General features: G+C 46.6%; 1 long non-coding RNA gene across 1 annotated transcript; it reads left to right on the top strand.

Moving 5' to 3' along the window:
- The first annotated feature begins 325 nt into the window (after positions 1-325).
- On the top strand, positions 326-6,625 carry LOC121008198. The gene is made up of 4 exons (XR_005780527.1): positions 326-2,256; positions 2,339-2,400; positions 5,198-5,264; positions 6,486-6,625. It is a non-coding gene; the product is annotated as an uncharacterized LOC121008198 (long non-coding RNA).
- The last annotated feature ends 6,362 nt before the right edge of the window (positions 6,626-12,987 follow it).

Raw genomic sequence — 12,987 nt, 5'->3', positions numbered from 1 at the left:
TCTCATTCACTACAGTAGGACAGCTCTGTCCTATTCACTGAAATAGGGAGGGAGCAGTCACATTGAATGGGAAGCGAAGATGCAATGTTGATGAAGAGAACACAGCACTATTCTGTTCATACAGCTGATCGGTAGCGGTGTTGGCAGTTGGGCCCCTGCTGATCTGATATTTATGACCTGTCCTGAGAATGGGTCATCCATATACAGAAAGCAGACAACCCCTTTAAAGGGAACCTGTCACCGGGATTTTGGGAATAGAGCTGAGGTCATGGGCTGCTAGATGACTGCTAGCACATCAGCAATACCCAGTCCCCATAGCTCTGTGTGCTTTTATTGTCTAGCAACCCATGTCCTCGGCTCTATACCCAAAATCCCGGTGGCAGGTTCCCTTTAAGGCTGCCATACATGTTCAGTAGCTGTCAGGGTTGCAGTCATTCAGCAAACAGCTATCTGAGTTTTTCGATCCTACTTTCCCCTGATATCTGTCGGGAGAGTTAGGAGCCCCCCATACATTCTAGACAGGCAAACTAATGTGAGGGGCGGGGGGGGGGGGGCTTTTAGGTTGTGTTAACATTGTAGATGGAACAAGCCACTTGCATGACCATAGACTGCTCAATTTTGAAGTCTAATGTGTTAACATTAAAATCGTGCTTGTTTGTGGGGCTTTTGTCTGGATGCGTCCACTGCAGATTTGGGGTACTACCATTTGGCAAACTGATAAGTTTTGCCTCTGTCAGGTATGGATGTGGAATCCTAAGGCTGTAGTGAAGTCTGCCTATACTTCCCTTGAAATGGTCTAATACTGTCCTGGGGTCTAAGGAGCTGAAAGGTCCTTAAAGTCTGCAGTTACATCTCCGGTGAACTGTTCTGGCAGAAAAGTAGTTCACCGCTGGATCCCTAATAACTGTAGTGAGGTTCGGCGGTGATCTCTCATACGCCAGCTCATCTGACAGATGTGAACGCAGCCTAAGTGCAGCAAAGCGACACCTTTTGTTTGTAGATGTACTATGTGGTTTATGGAGTTTAGACTAATGGTAGTTTTAATATGTAGAGCCGCGATTTACAAAAGTGCAGGGTTTATATAATTTTTTTTTAACTTGTAGACTGTTCAGTTGCTAAACTTAAGACCAATTTGGAGAACTTTGTTCCTAGAACAGTTTAGAGTTGAGTCAATGTGAGTTCATTACAAATGTAATAAAACAAATTGCACTTTAGTAAATCTAGGTCCAATGTTCCAGAATACATGTCCAAAATGAGAACTTGGCTTTTCTGGTACTTCAATATTGATGGCTCATCCTTGGCTTAGGCGATCTGACTGCTATGGGTCTGACCCCAGTCAGTACAATGGAGGGACTGTGGGTGTGTCCCCTGTACAAGCACACTGGCTCCATTGTACTGACATCTGTTCCAGTTACTACGGCTCCATTCCATTCGAGTAAATGGCACTAGGCTGTTTGTCAATCCCATCAGTCAGCCATTGATGGTTTATCATAAGGGTGGGCCAGCAATATTTTGGTTGGTGAAAATCCCTTTGCAGTGTCTTGCTTACTAGCTCGCACTTTAAGGGTATGTTCCCACGTGGTGGGTCAGTCTTCTGCTAATTTTCCGTAGCGTATCTGGCGAAGTACCGCAGTTGCAAAATGTGCGGATTTTGTTGCAGAACTGCTGTAGATTTCACCTTCTGCATTGCAAACTGAAATATATGGCAGATAATCCGCCACATTGACATGCTGCTGATTCAGAATCTGCCCCACATGCAGAATTATGTGGATTCTGGTGCAGACAGACTCCGCAGAGAATAAATGAGATTTTGTAAAATCTCAATCCCCTTTGTTGACAACGCTACGTGGGAGTGTGCCCTCAACAGGCTGCTCTCAATTTAGTTCACCGTTTGGAGTAAAGCATTATATTCTGTACTAGAAAATTCTAAGCTGTCCTGCTTTATAGACCAGTGGATTACATGAGACCCTTCTAGCACAGCTCATCTCTCGCCATTACGGTGTGGACTCAGTCAGCATTATTAAAGGAGTTACAGCAGGAACAAGAGCTGCAAGTTTCCAAGAAGTGAATGCAGGATTTACTATGCTGATAGTGAGGAGCTCCCCCCAAGACTAGTACAGCTGAAATAACGAAGACAGTCTAGGAAGAGTTCAACATCATTTGGAGCCTACTAGAATGATAGCTACTGTACTACAGGTGTGACAAAAAGCCAATAGGTCTAGCAGTGAGACCTGAAAGCGAGGGCCATAAGAATAGGTAAGGTGAGATTTCATTCTCTTCCCTATAGACTGCAACTTCTATCATTAGGTTGTAATGATGTCACTTTACTTCACAGGAGGTGTGGAATGGCTAAATGAAGGCAAAATTGGGTTCTCTGGGCTCCATTTACAGGCTAAGCAAGTAAGTTTTTTTCTTTAGTTTTTTTGTGAACTTTACTAATATACAGTAAAGCTCTTGACATACTTAGGGCTCTTTCACACTTGCGTTGTCCGGATCCATCGTGCACTCCATTTGCCGGAGGTTCCCGCCGGATCCGTAACAACGCAAGTGAACTGAGAGCATTTGAAGATCCGTCTTCAAAATGCGTTCAGTGTTACTATGGCACCCAGGACGCTATTAAAGTCCTGGTTGCCGTAGTAGTAGTGGGGAGCGGGGGAGCAGTATACTTACCGTCCGTGCGGCTCCCGGGGCGCTCCAGAATGACGTCAGAGCGCCCCATGCGCATGGATGACGTGATCCATGTGATCACGTCACCCATGCGTGTGGGGCCCCCTGACGTCACTGTGAAGCGCCCTGGGAGCCGCACGGACGGTAAGTATACTGCTCCCCCGCTCCCCACTACACTTTACCATGGCAAACAGGACTTTAGTGTCCTGGGAGCCATGGTAACCATTCAGAAAAAGCTAAACGTCGGATCCGGTAATGCGCCGAAACGACGTTTAGCTTAAGGCCGGATCCAGATTAATGCCTTTCAATGGGCATTAATTCCGGATCCAGCCTTGCGGCAAGTGTTCAGGATTTTTGACCGGAGCAAAAAGCGCAGCATGCTGCGGTATTTTCTCCGGCCAAAAAACGTTCCGTTCCTGAACTGAAGACATCCTGAACGGATTTCTCTCCATTCAGAATGCATGGGGATAATCCTGATCAGGATTCTTCCGGGATAGAGTCCCGACGACGGAACTCTATGCCGGAAAAGAACAACGCAAGTGTGAAAGAGCCCTTAGGGAATAGTGACGAGTGTGTCTTTAGACAACAGATTGAGTGTCTTTGGCACAAGGTCCTCCTTATTGGTCACTACCCCCTCAGGCCCTGTATGCAGTGTAACATTAGTTATGTCCAGAGTGTTTTCAAAGTTGTCCAAGATCATAAAAACATATCCATTTTCCATGCTCTGTCACACCTACAGGTTGGGTGGAATGCAGCTTGGTTTCATTCACTTTATTGGAGCCAGTTTGCCATGCCCTAGACACAACCTCTGGATAGGTGTTGTTGGTTCTGGAAGAAAGAAGCAATGTAGTTCTAATCCTGAGCAACCTCTTTAAAGGGGGTTATCCAGGAAAAGATGCTGACCTATCCTCAAGATAGGTATTTAATATAAGTTCCCCCAACTCCTAGAAAACCTACTGATCAGACTGTGCACTGTCCAAGTGGCCTCTTCCTAGGTAATTGGTAATGTGGTCTAGTTGTAGCCCTTTCAAGTCAATGGGGCTGAGCTGCAAGTGCTAGACCATGTACAGCACTGTGCTTGCTAAGCTGTGAGGAGAGTGCAGCACTCACCAGAGCTCCATTGAGCCTCGCAACTTCCCAAAATAGCTGATCGGTGCATGTGCCAGGACTCGGACCTCTGATGTGACAATGCTGGTAATCATTATTTCTCAGATAACCCCCTTAGGCCCCTTGCAGACGAGCGTTCCTCCCACAGCGAGTCCGCATCGCAGCACCCGGCCTGACCTCCCAGCACTGACTGGATTCACATAGCATTATATTGATTTATGATGCTATGTAATCCTTACAGTTCTGGAATTATGCCAGTGTTATCCAATACATTCCAGAACTGTAAGGGTTACATAGCATTATATTGATTTATGATGCTATGTGACAGCGCTGGGAGGTCAGGCCGGGAGCTGTGTTGCGGACTCTGCAGGAGAAACGCTCATCTGCAAGGGGCCTTAATGTTCAGTCCCTGTAATTGGTCAGACCAGGAATGGCTAACCTATGGCTCTCCAGGTGTTGCAAAACTACAATCCCTGACTGCCTACAGCAGGGCATGGTGGGAATTGTAGTTTTACAACAGCTGGAGAGCCGCAGGTTGACCAACCCTGCTATAGGATAGCCCAGTGATGGGCAAACTGCGGCTCTCCAGCTGTTGCAGAACTACAACTCCCAGCATGCAAAGACTGCCTACAGCAGGGCATGGTGGGAGTTGTAGTTTTTCAACAGCTGGAGAGCCGCAGTTTGCCTATCACTGCAATAGCCTAATTCCAGGTAGCCAGTGTGGCTAGAAATTTTCTACACCCCCTTTTTTTTTTTTTTTTTTTTTTTTTTTTTTTTGGGGGGGGAGGTTTTCCCAGAAGTGTCTAGAGGTATTGTGTAGCTACTACATAATCATTCTTGTATCGATTGTCCCTTTTATTGGCGACTAAGAAACCAAGTTTGTATTGATTACGGCTATGTATTTAGGCTACTTTCACACACTTGTTTTGGGTGGATCCTTCATGGATCTGCAAAAACTGATCCGTTACAATAATACAACTGCATGCATCTGTCATGAATGATTGTATTATCTAACCTAGCCAAGAAGGATCCGTGAATTCCATTGAAAGTCAATAGGAGACAGATCCATTTTCTATTGTCAGAGAAAATGGATATGTCCCGTTTGGCTCGGTTTCGTCAAGCAGACAGCAAAACGCTGCAGGCAGCATTTGGTCTCCGCCTTCAGAGCGGAATGGAGACTGATCGGAGGCAAACTGATGCATTCTGAGCGGATCCTTTTCCGATAAGAATGCATTAGGGCCAAACTGATCCGTTTTAGGCAGTTTGTGAGAGCCCATGACGAATCTCGCAACCGTAAAGCCAAAACGAGTGTGAAAGTAGCCATAGATGTGTATGAACAGTGGCCATATTCATGTGGTAAAATACCTGTGACATGGTAATAATGTGCACACACTACAGCTATAATCTTATCTATCATATGAAGGTGCCTTATACCATGGAAACGCCCTGGGACCCTAGAGGAGCATCTGGATCTCTTCAGCTGAACAGTGGTAAGTCTAGGACAAGGATATCCAACCTGTGGCCTTCCAGATGTTAAACTACAACTCCCACCATTTCCTGCTGTAGGCTGCCCGGGCATGCTGGGAGTTGTAGTTGTGCAACAGCAAAGATCAGTTACACCAGCTGAACCGTAGCTAGTTGGATGGCACCTAGTAAAGATCCCTCTGCTCTAAATGTAATCCAGCTGTTCACAAGAACTACTGTGCAGTCATGTGAAACCTAGGTTCTACAAGTCAGTACCTATAGGTGATGCTTACCTTTAATTTTCCTAAAGCTGTTTTTTTTAACTAGTCACAGATCACAGCAGTGCCGGCAGAGAGTCCAAGACTCTCCTCCATCTCCATTGCTTCAGGCTGCTGCATCCTTCCACAGCAGAGCTGCTTTTTTCTGTAGTGAATTTGAGTTCACATAACATGCCAGCCAGCTGTTGGCCTTTGCTGGGTAGGATGTGGTACTTAACCAAACTGGCTGCTTATGTAGATTGATTAAAGAGGACTGGTCACCACTCCTAATATGCCTGTTTTAATGGCTACATGCATGCCCTATGTAACAACCATTCTGGAACATTTATTCTTATGGCTCTGTTCCATTCCATTATTATTCCTGCTATGAGTTTTGAATAAATTGCTGCAAGTCTGCAGTAAAGGTAAAGAGGGGTTTTAACCAATTGGGGGATCTACCTGCACAGTCTGACAATGGCAGCACTGACTGGATAGAGTGAGACTGCTGGGACCCCCCAAAAAAGGTTCAGAAGGCCCTTGAATATGTTCTTTTATTCTGCCAAGTGACCAGGAGGCGGAGCTTCACTGAAGTGCTGTCTGTTTAGACCTTCACAGCCCCTCCCCTCTGCTCTGACTACCAGAAGACCAGTACTTCTGGCACTCAGAGGGGAGGAGCAGTGAAGCAGGTCACTGCAGAGAGCACTTCACATTACAGCTCCACCTTCTGGGCACTTGCAGGAACAACCTGACAGAATAAAACCTTGTGTTCACACCACTCCTGGTAATAAAAGCTTGACAACCAAAAAAGTTTGTTCTCCCCAGCCCCTTACTAGTGCTGTCAGCAGTTTAGCATGGTCAAAAGTGCTGACTGCCTCCCTTTAATATAATTGTATATCTGACCTAATATTATCGGTTATATGCAGCTCGGTGACATTGCTCTTCTAATCTGTGTATTGCCAAGTTAAATTTTTTTTCTTTTCCCTCCTATAGTTTTAAGAGACTGAATTTTACACGGCTAGAATGGGGCGAAAGAAGAAACTAATTCATTGTATTTGGAAGCTGGATGTAGATTGATTTATGCCTTTGGTTCTCAACTGTAAATCCAGAAATAAATTCTTTTTTATATCAAACTTTTTCGAAAATTTCTTGGTACATAATGCTTTATAGGCATTTGCCTTACTTTCCTCATTTTCTTGCAGCAGCACTGTAGGACAGTTCACCCGGTAAAGTCTGCATTCTGAGCCTAGTATTTATGGATACATTTTCTAGGTCATATCACGAACATGTACATCTGGTAACTCTCTCAATGATTGTTTAGGTGAGAATGAATGTCAGAAATAAAATGTGTGAAATCAAGGAAAAGTTCTTGAAGTGCAAAGCATTGTAATCTTTGTATGGTGCCTTACACAAGATTCCTAGTAATTTGATGAATTGATAATTTATAGTCTTTACACTAAAGTAAAGCTAGGTCTTGGGGTTCACATCTGCAGCCTGGTTTCTGTTATAAACAAACCCTGGATCTGTCCATGAACATCATTTTAATGGAAAAAAATTCCATATGTGCTCCATTTCTGGCTTTTTTTTAAAAATTTTGGTTTAGGCTTGTTTGCCACTTTCTAAAAGCGAGAAAAGGGGGTGGGGCTTAGCAATGTCTGCCACATTTACTATAACTTTCACCAGAAAGTGGTCAGAAGCTATAGCTGAAGTCTGTCAGCCGGTAGTTAGAGCACAGTAGTTCAAAAATGTGCCTGATTTTAAAGGGGTTGTCCATTTTCACCCAGGCAGCCACCCTGACTTGAGCATTGGAGAAGTTCATGTTCTGATGCCCTCCTTTGCCCTGCGCTAAGTCGTGCAGAGCAAAGGCATTTTCAGCAGTTCCGGTGACTAACTGGGCTCTCCATGGGGCTGCCAGGAAGCCTGTTGATGTCACCGGCACTGACGGGCGGGCTTTAGCGCTGCCCTAGCCAAACGTAATCTCCAAACCCAAAAAACCTTGGTGGAATTTTTTTTTGGTTTTCATTTTCCAATAGAAGACATGGTAAATTAAATGGTGCCATTAAAAAAAAATGCATCTTGTCCCACAAAAAACAAACCCTCATGGGTTTGTGAACAGAAAACTTATGGCTATCGGAAGGGGGGGGAATAAAAATCAAAAACGAAAATAGGCCCAATCCTTAAGGGGTTAAAGGGAACCTGTCATGAAAATGCAACCTAAGCTACAAGCGCCCCATTATAGAGCAGGAGGAGCTGAGCCTACAGAGTCAATCACTGATGGGACCACCTTCTTGACTTCAAAGCCCAGAATAAGCAAGAATTTAAATGAATAAAATATAAGTTTTGCTGAATCTTTTCTCATAAAACTATATATCAATCTGCTCAGCTCCTCCTGCTCTATAACATGTCTGCAGCTCAGACACTATGCTCAACAAGACAAGTCATTGCACCTGCTACTTACAAAGAAATGCGCTTCGTGATGAAGTAATTCATCACAAAGAAAATTTCTATGAAATTCAGCGAGGCAGCTGAATCGAATGTTTGTAAACTTTGCTCAACACTAGTGCCTGCATTCTAGAGAAACGCTTGTTTCCATAGCATCATCACGACGGCATACAAGGAGATTGACCTCTGTAGGGGCAGGAACAGAGAAAGGTTAAATACCCTCCTCCAACACCAGTGTTTCCTGTCCCTACAGAGGACAGTGCAGAGAAAGGTCTCCCTGTATGCAGGGAGATGAAGCTAAGGAAATGGAATTTATTATAATTTTTTTTTCGTTACCTTGGAAAATCGCCGGCATCCTGCATGGCGTCCCCCTGCCCTCTCGCGGTCCAGCACTAACGCTGGGCAGGGGGTATAGGGCTCTATCTCGTCCCGGTAATTCTGGGGCCTGTTCTCTGGACAGACTCCCTACTGAAGCGGCAGCTGGGTTGCACGCCGGCGCATGGAGCGCATGTTTATGATGTCACGGCCTGCGACCCGGAAGTGACGTTGCGGCGGCAGCGTGGGGCCCAGCTTAAACCTGAGGCCTGAACTCGGGTAAACGCTCCCAGGATCGGTCCCCACTGGTTGCGGTACCCTTGCCTGCAGAAGAGGACGACTGTCTGCATCGGAGCGGTCTCCTAGAGCTGAGCCACCGACGCTGCTTCCCCCCCTCTCCTGCTGTAATAGCTTGCTTCTGCCGGCCTCCGACACCCCCCCCCATCTTGCTCTCTCTCTCCCTCTAGTGGTCATACCCTTATGCCCTGCCTTCTCCTCTTTTAGGCTAAAGAAGCCCCGAAAAAGATCAGGAAATCACTCAAATGCATCTCCTGTAATAGCAGACTTCCTGACTACTACCCCAAAAAATTGTGCAAGCTTTGTATTTCAAATATTGTACGAGATGAAGCACCCTCTTTAAAAGAGGAATTAAAAAACATGATTCAGGAAGAGATTCGTTCATCCCTGGCCCACCTGTCCACTAATCCTCCCCCCCCCCGACTTGCCGCAACCTAAGAGGAAGCGGGCTAGATCTCCATCCCCTTCGGACCTAGAAGTTATTGCGGATGAAAGTGCCCACTCCGTTAGGTCATGGGAAGAGGGGGAGAGAGTCTCTGACTCAGACTCAGTGGATGACGGTCGTAGATATTACTTTTCTACGGAAGAAATGTCCGACCTATTGGAGGGAGTAAGGTCGACCATGGGGGTGGAGGAAGTGCCACGTACCCATTCGGTACAAGAAAAAATGTTTGGGGGCCTAAGAGTTAAGAAAACTCGTGTGTTTCCCATCAATGAGAGTATTAGGGATATGGTCCTTGATGAGTGTGCAGACCCAGAAAGACGACGGAGTCCCGGCTGCGTTCAAAAATAGGTTACTGTTTGATCCAGAGGAGTCTAAAATTTTCAATGAAATTCTCAAGATCGATGTACAGGTTGCCAAAGTGAACAAGAAAACATCCCTTCCATTTGAGGATGCCTCCCAACTTAAAGATTCGATGGATCGTAAAGCGGACAGTCTTCTCAGGAAATCCTGGGAGGCGTCCATGTTTAATATTAAAACCAATATTGCGGCTACCTCAGTCGCCAGATCCATGTATCTTTGGTTGGGAGAATTAGAAACTCCTATTAAAGATAAAGCATCTAGGGAGCAAATCCTTAATTCTCTCCCTCTTTTAAAATCCGCCACGGCCTTCCTGGCGGATGCCTCTGCCGAATCAGTTCGATTCTCCGCCAGAGATGCAGCGCTTTCCAATGCAGCCAGAAGAGCCCTCTGGCTGAAGTGCTGGTCGGGGGACAAGACGTCTAAGTTAAAGCTTTGTTCTATACCCTTTTCTGGAGAATGTGTTTGGCCCGGTGCTAGATAAAATTCTAGAGAAGGCCGCGGACAAAAAGAAGGGGTTTCCGGAAGATCGCCCCTCCAGACGCCGGTATCCTTTTCGCTCCTCCTCGGGTCAAGAAAAAAGCTACAGGGGGAAAGGGAAATCAGGGGGTTGGAGCTATCCAAAAGGGGGAAGAGGTCAATCCTCCCACCAAAAATCCTCCGATAAGCAATGACGCCGGAGAGGGGGGAAGACTCTCAAAATTCCTGGGGTCATGGGAATCTATCTCCCAGAACCCCTGGATTTCCAAGGTAGTCGGGGCAGGCTACCAAATAGAGTGGTCTTCAAGACCCAAATTTTCACTGACACGGTTCCAAACGAACCTTTGGCAAGGAGTCCAGAAACTTCATCAAATGAACGTAATCTCACCGGTCCCGCCTCCAGAAAGAGGCAGGGGTTTCTATTCAACTCTATTTCTAATCAGGAAGAAAGAAGGCACTTTTCGGTGCCTGAAACAGGTTCATTCGTTATCAGAAATTCAGGATGGAGACCCTAGCATCTACAATCCCTCTGCTAAGCAAAGACGTCTTCATGTGCACAATAGACCTGCGAGACGCTTATTACCACATTCCCATTCACACCAACTCAGAGTTTTCTCCGGTTTGCAATCCAGGATATATCAGGGAACGTCCATCACTACCAGTTCAGGGCCCTTCCCTTCGGGATTTCATCTGCCCCGAGAATATTTACCAAAGTAGTGGTAGAGATGGTCTCCGTCCGAAGAAAGGGACTTATGATAATCCCTTATTTGGACGATTTCCTCCTGGTCAGTGAAAGTCTCAGCCAAATCAATTCGAATCTGAGGTTCTTTCTCTCCATCCTAGACGACCTGGGGTGGATCGTGAACAAAGAAAAGTCCGTCCTCACCCCCTCAAGGGAAGTTCGATTCTTAGGTATGATCCTAGACTCCCGAAAGCAAGCAGTATTCCTACCTCGGGACAAAATATCAGTTCTCCAACAAAAGATCAGATCCTTTCAGAAAAGCAGATCTTGCTCTATCAGAGAGGCGATGAGTCTGCTGGGCCTGCTAACATCTTGTATTCCGGCAGTTCCCTGCTGTCAAATACACTTCAGACCCCTTCAGTCCTGGATCCTGAGTGTCTGGAACAGGTGCCAATCCTCTCTAGATCATCGAGTAATTCCACCAACACGGATTCTGCAGTCCCTAAATTGGTGGAAAAACCACGGGAACTTATCACGGGGAAATCCCTGGCAGAAGACTCCCCAGGTTCAGGTAATAACAGACGCAAGTCTGTCCGGCTGGGGCGCAAAGGTGGGGGATCGTATGTTCCAGGGCACTTGGCCAGATTCGATCAGATCCCAGTCATCAAACTTCAGGGAACTGAGGGCAGTCTGGGAGGCGTTGAAGGTAGCAGAGGAAATGTTGTGTCATCATCACATAAAAGTGCTTTCGGACAACACTACGGCTATTGCCTACATCTCCCATCAAGGGGGAACACGGTCCGTAACCCTACAAGCACTGACAACAAAAATCTTTGCTTGGACAGAACAGAAGGTGGCCTCTATATCGGCAGTTCATCTGAAGGGAATACTAAATCAGGAAGCGGATTTTCTCAGCCGCCACAGGATCGATCATACAGAATGGTCTCAAGTCCAGAAATATTCGGGCTAGTAGTAAGGAAATGGGGGATACCCGACGTGGATCTGTTTGCCACCAGGGAAAACTCAAAGGTGGAAACATTCTGTTCCCTAAACCCCAGGGACAGACCTCATGCCTTAGACGCCTTCGCCATCCGTTGGCATTGAAATCTGTGCTATGCCTTCCCTCCACTTCCTCTAATTCCGAAGGTGGTACAAAAAATTCTCCAGGACAAGGCCACGGTGATCGTGATCGCTCCCCTTTGGCCAAAGAGAAGTTGGTTCTCATCTCTCCAAAAATTTTCTCTACAGGATCCATGGCCCCTTCCTGTGCGGGGGGATCTACTCCAGCAGGGTCCAGTTCTACACCCAAACCCGCAGTTTCTGAAATTGGCAGCTTGGATCCTGAGTCCCAAACCCTGAAACTTCAGGGCCTGTCAGACGAAGTTATTGCTACTTTGAAAGCCTCCAGAAAGAATGTAACGTCAGCAATTTACCTTAAGATCTGGAAACGTTTTTGTTCCTGGAGTGGGGACGAATCGCCACATTTGCATAAACCCAACATCCAAAGAATACTGGATTTCCTACAGCAAGGTCTGGACCTGGGACTTAGACCCTCTACCTTGAAGGTCCAAATCTCAGCCCTAGGTTGTTTCTTTGACCAAGATATAGCCGGCCATCGTTGGATCAAAAGATTCATTAAGGCAGCGGCGAGGCTCCGCCCAACGATCACCGCCCGTGTCCCTTCCTGGGATCTGAACATCGTTCTTACAGGCCTTACTTTACCACCCTTTGAACTAGGGGTGGGCGATATAGACGATATAGGCGATATGCGATATAAATTTGTGCCACGATATGGATTTTGAGCATATCGCCTATATCGCCGGACCGCGATATGATCCTGAGCCGGCACAGTGGAGAAGGAGAGAGTCCCTCCCTCCCCACTGTGCGCGGCTGCCGCTGACCACCAATGACAAAAGAGGAGGAGGGGAGGGACTGACAGTAAATCATTGAGTTTTCACGATCTCAGTGAGCGCGTGAAAACTCAAATCCGATGGTATATTCTAACCCCCAGGCGTTCCCATGGTGACAGGGACGCTTGCCTGGGGGTTAGAACATACAGGGCCACGCCGCTGACAGTAGAACATTTAAAAACTAATCAGTAACTTTAACTTTATTAATTGGTGATCTCTTTACTGTATACCTTACTAGGTCTTAGCTCCGGTAACTAGTGATGTCCGGTTCATGAACGAATCGTTCATTTGAATCGATTCAGTTCAGTGAACCGGAGGAGTCGATTCACTTGAATGATCCGATCTGTTTGAACCGGCTCTCAGTCCCAGCACACAGACACTGCAGACAGAGACGCTCAGCTCAGCTCACGCTGGCAGCAGGAGCCTGAGGGAGGGACTGGGGAGGAGTCAGTAATATGATCTTAGAGTGGAAGAGCTGCTTCTGCCAGCCCCACCCCTCCCCGCCCACCAACCAATCACCGACCAGAGCTGAGGGGGCGAGGCCAGCACAGCACACTGCAGCTCTGA

The sequence above is a fragment of the Bufo bufo genome, chromosome 7 (genome assembly GCF_905171765.1).
Source record: "Bufo bufo chromosome 7, aBufBuf1.1, whole genome shotgun sequence".
In the NCBI taxonomy this organism is placed as follows: domain Eukaryota; kingdom Metazoa; phylum Chordata; class Amphibia; order Anura; family Bufonidae; genus Bufo; species Bufo bufo.
Note: the sequence above shows the minus strand (reverse complement) of the source record. Positions and strands in the feature narration are given on the sequence as shown.